Source organism: Papaver somniferum, chromosome 3, assembly GCF_003573695.1.
Source record: "Papaver somniferum cultivar HN1 chromosome 3, ASM357369v1, whole genome shotgun sequence".
Taxonomy (NCBI): Eukaryota; Viridiplantae; Streptophyta; class Magnoliopsida; order Ranunculales; family Papaveraceae; genus Papaver; species Papaver somniferum.
Genome location: NC_039360.1, coordinates 154,704,262 through 154,709,800, shown reverse-complemented (window position 1 = coordinate 154,709,800; position 5,539 = coordinate 154,704,262).

Here is a 5,539-nt window from a genome sequence, read left to right as displayed (position 1 = left end):
AATAGAAACTCTCCTGGCAGTTTTGGCAATCGTGATTTGGAGGAGTTTGAGGTCGATTAAACCTCTGATTTTCATAGGATAGACTCCTTATGGGTCTAGGAATCTAATACGGGTGTTGAAATCGGTTATACTGGCTAAATCGACGGATTTTTATCACAACAAAAAAATATGAAAAGTCGCGTGTGTGACCTTTTTTGGGAAATTTTAGAGAGATTAAAGTGCTATAAACCTTCCCAAAGATTTGTATCTATCTAAGGAAGAGTTTAGGATCAAAAGGAAAGCTCAGAAACGCGTATAAATTCTAAAACAAGAAATTGCCGCAACTTTGCCGTGAAGAGAAAGGAAGAGATTTTGGAAGCTTTTGGAGAGATTTAATCGGACTTTTTGATATAAATAGATTGGTTGGGTCATATAGAAGGGGTCGAGAGTTTGGGAACCTGAGGAGGGCTAGAGAAGAAGAAATCAGAGTTCGATCAAACTCTGTTTCTGCTGCTGCTGCTGCTGAAGAACACGAAGAACGGGTGTCCGAAGACAGTCGTTCTTCAACAGTGTTTACGACAAAGTTGTGGGGGTCGCAGCTGCAGTCTCAACAGCACTTCATATATATCGTTCTTCTTGTAACAGTGAACAACGCCTTTGCAACAGTTATTTCTGTTGCGATTTTTCTGTTCAATTGTTTTACTCCCTTTTAATCAACTTTTGAGCTTTATACATGTATTTTGAGATCATGATTAATATGAGGAGCTAAACCCCAATACTGGGATGACGGAGGAAACCCTATTTCACGCATGTGGTAATTTTAATAATTCTTTATGTCTTTTTGCACTTATTTTAATTGATTCATGATTTTCACTAATTAGTTGTGATTTCGTTTGATGGTGTATGCTTAGACGTAAGAGCTTTTGATACACCATGCTTGTGATTTACATCTAAAGTTTTAAAAATCTATTTTTGGCAAAGAATAAGAGTCCATATTTTTAATATTTGAGCTACAATTGATTGAAGTTATTAATTGAGTCACATGAATGGAATTTGGTGGAATCCTGAATCTCAGTACCTCTCGATACTGTGACAGCTTTCCTTGTACATATTATATTAAGTATAAAATCGAATCTCAACAAGTCCGAGAAACGAACACTTTACTTACCACTACAAAATTACATCAGTTGTTCTTTCGGGAATGACATCAAATGGGGGAGCGTTCTTTTGAACTTGTGCTTAATGGTAATATCTTGCGGGGTATGCGGTTGTGGAATCTTATAGGGGTTATCTTGTATCTTAAAACTCCTTGATGAATGCATTTAGCTTCGTCTTTATGATTGCATCTAAATTAAGTTGGTATGTATTTTTATTTTAGTCTATGAAATGTCTCTTGTGGAAATTTCATTATGATCCCGTTCTTGTACCTTTGCCAAATTTATTGACAAAAAGGGGGAGAAATAATGTAGTTCACACTACAAATACATATGGTTTTAGGATCATTGTGTAAGGGGGAGTGGTTTCCATGATCGAGATGGAGTATTGACTAAGGGGGAGTGATACATATCACTGTAGTATTATTGTTAACGTCGTGATACAATTGGACTTTGATATTACATAATAATACTATGACACTGTATAATAATGATTGAGAATCTCGATTTCTCTCATTCTTATAGCTACGGATCTTCAACAACGGTGATGCTAAACTTACAACCTTTGGGATCATTGAAGTACTTGGAAGGACGAAGATTTCAGGGAACGTTGAAGATTAGACTATAGAATAGGAGCCACTAAAGTTTATCTTTTCTGTATTCCATATGTATTAAGAGTTTTGTCACTAAAATTGACAAAGGGGGAGATTGTTAGAGCATAGCTCGGTCAACCTCGCATGCGTTACTATCTCAAGCATGTTTGTCAATGTTAGTGATCAAAATTATGAGTCTTGATTTCTAGCCTACATAGCTAAGTCTCGGACTAGGATAGAAAAGTGTAGTTGAGATCAAGGACCTCATGGCGATTCATCATACAACGACGAAGATCTATACGAGGAGCCGTGGAAATTCATCAACAAAAAGGTATGTGGAGACTTGAACTTATCTATCACTCAAAAGTCTATCTCTTCTATCTCCTACTTCTTATGAGACAAAAGTTGTATGCTATATAGACTAGATCATACACATTTGACTTTTCGAGCTGAGCATTCATTGCTTATCTTTTATCTCGAAATCGTGTGTTGGTAAAGCGTTTCGCTTTGATCAAGTTTATCTTCACCTAGTGACGAAAGTCATGAAAAGTTTCAATCACTTTGAGAATTGCTCTGACGTGAATCGGTCTGTGAATAACGGCTACATAGCGTCCTCTGAGAATGTCTCAATGATTGAAATAAGAGTTTAGATTACATAACCATGTATTCCTTGAACCGAAGTTTTCGAACTTTGTTTATCAAGAGAAATCGGGAGGATTGTGGAATTGGCTTGCCAAGTCCGCAAACTGGCGGAAGTTCTCGACCGAGAATTTCTGCTGGATTTTCCAAAACTCGTTTGTATGCTAAGTCCGCGAACTTGTTTGTGACCTTAAGAGGTTATGATCTAAAGATGTGCTCTGAACATAAAACATTAAATTACTAAGGAATACTTTATGCAAACCGTGGCTATAATGTTCATGAGCCGATTCAATCGAATCGAATCATCTTTGTTTCAATTGTGTCTTGTGTAGTTACATAAGATCTCATAGCAATTGAAAAACTCTTTAACTTGTTCATTTGAGTCAATTGAACTAGTTATGGTGAAGAAGAACAAGGTTAATATGAAATGCTCATATGGTTAACCTTTTGGGTTACTATGTTGAACCAACATACAGGTACACGTTTGGGCATGGTTTTCACAAACCCAGTAAATTTCTACCCAAGTGTGTGTGACAAGCTAAATTTTCGATCTAACGGTTGAGAAATATTAGCTTGAATCTAAATCAGGTTTTCATCTAACGGTGAATAAGGATTGCGTCGTAACTAAGGAAAAACCCTGATTTGAAGGCTATATAAAGGAGACATCTAGCATTGTGCAAAACTAATCCCCACACGTTTGTATGTTACTAGTGCGCCCGCTAGAGTAGATCTCCTTTAACCTTTGGTTTTCTTCTCTAAAACCAGATTAACGACTTAAAGACTTCATTGGGATTGTGAAGCCAGACCGATACTACTTTTATCGTAGTTGTGTGATCTGATCTTGCATATTCTATCGTACTAGTACAATCGATTGATTGGCTTGATATCGTGAGAGTTCTCCGATGGGCAAGATAAAGAAGTCACAAACATCTTCGTCTCACTGTTTGTGATTCCTCGACAAACCGCCTGTGTAGTCAGGAAGGATTGTTGAGAGGTGATTGATTAATCTAGGTTGTTCTTCGGGAATATAAGACCGGATTATCAATTGGTTCATGTTCACCTTTATTTTATATCTTAAGACGGAACAAAACCTAGGGTCTATCTGTGGGAGACAGATTTATCCTTTGATAGACTTTTCTGTGTGAGACAGATCTGTTTATTATCAAGTCTATGATTTTGGGTTGCAGCAACTCTTGGTTGTGGGTGAGATTAGCTAAGGGAATCAAGTGCGTATTATCCTGCTGGGATCAGAGGCGTAGGAGTACAACTGTACCTTGGATCGGCGGGAGACTGATTGGGGTTCAACTATAGTCCAGTCCGAAGTTAGCTTGGAGTAGGCTAGTGTCTGTAGCGGCTTAATACAGTGTGTATTCAATCTGGACTAGGTCCCAAGGTTTTTCTGCATTTGCAGTTTCCTCGTTAACATAATTTCTGGTGTTTGTGTTATTTCTTTTCCGCATTATATTTTATATAATTGAAATAATACAGGTTGTGCGTTCATGATCATCAATTGGAAATCCAACCTTTGGTTGTTGATTGATATTGATTGATCCTTGGACATTGGTCTTTGGTACCGTCCAAGTTATTCCTTGTATTTGGTAAATACTTGCTATTGTTTTTAGCTTGAGTAAAAATCAAATCAAGAGAGATATATTAACTCCTTGAGATACTTTTATCTATATTGAGTCTGACCGTCTAGTTGATTCTCTAGTAAAGTATTTCGGAGTTAGTCCATACAGATTGCTAATCGAATTATTGGGTGGTGTTGTTAGACCCCCGCTTTTTCAGAAAGCCCGGCTCCATGTCTAGTTGCTTCACTTTGGTGAACTTGTTGAACCACAGAATGTGCTTATAGTCAATAATTCAGAAGCTTCCTTTCGCGACAGAGAGATTAAGCCTTTCAATAGCATACAAATTTCCTTCCACCAGCTGGGTTTCGAATTCCTCGATTAGATCCTTTGGCACCTTTGCATGCATCTGGGTTTTCTATGATCCCCAATAAACATAGCCGTTAAATACAGTATAATTCATAAACTTTTCGAATTCCTCGATTATATATATAATTCAAAAGATATGCACCGTCAGAGCGTTTTTTCTCTACCTTTTCATCCATTAAGTGCAGTCCTAGTCCATAAACTTCTTTGGTTTTGCGGTTTCCTGATTTCCAGATCTTTAGAATCTTTGCCTTAACAACTTTCTGACGAACACGGGAAGGGGAAGGATCCAGGTCATCAAACACAGTATAGTCCATGATCCCTGCTCTTTTCCCTGCACACGGTATTGCAGGTAGAAAATCAATGAGTAAATATCGTTGAATAAGATACATTATTTACGTGCATGGGATTGAGAAAAAGAATAGTTAAGCAGCAGTATCAAACCTTGGTTGATGATCTGAGTATTTTCTCCTGACATGTTTATCTGTCACAGCGTCTGTTTCTCTGGTATAAGAGAAACCATAATATTAGAAGGCTATTATTGGGGCGTCACACTCCAATAGAGGGGCTTCACTTGGATTCTTAATTCCCAAAAAAGTGGTTATGGGATATCCTAACACAAATACAAAATTTCTAGATTACTCTTTAACTAAAATAAAAACTTAAAAACCTAATCTTTTCTATTCTAATTCAACAACAACCGATTCAAGCAACTGAAGAATCAGAATTTCAAACTCCTCAACAACAACCCATGGTGTATGTTAGGTAATAATAGAACAAACCCATCTTTGTTTACTCGTTTTTGTGCTTAAAATAGGTTAGATTGAATGAAATTGAAGTAAAATTAGGGTTCCAGTACGTTTTTGCTAGTGTTACGTCTAGGTTCGGTACTGCTTTTCTAGCCGTAACTTTAGTTTATGAAGAACTTACGGCCAGGTTTGGATTAATTCCAACCGTAAATTTTGATTTGCATGTAGTTTTACGTCCAGGTTTGGATTAATTCCAACTATAGAAGTTGATTATACGACAAGTTTATTGACTAATTTTTCCAACCGTATCGAGTTACGTCCATGTTTATCCAAACCTAATCGTAAGTACAGATTACGGTTGGGAACGAAGCTTCAACCCAACCGTAACATGAGCAGTATTCTGATCAAAAAAAAAACATGATCAGTAGGTGGAAAAATCTAATTTTCTTTCTTCTCTCTAGTTTTTCTTCCCACAAAAACTTTGTCCCAAG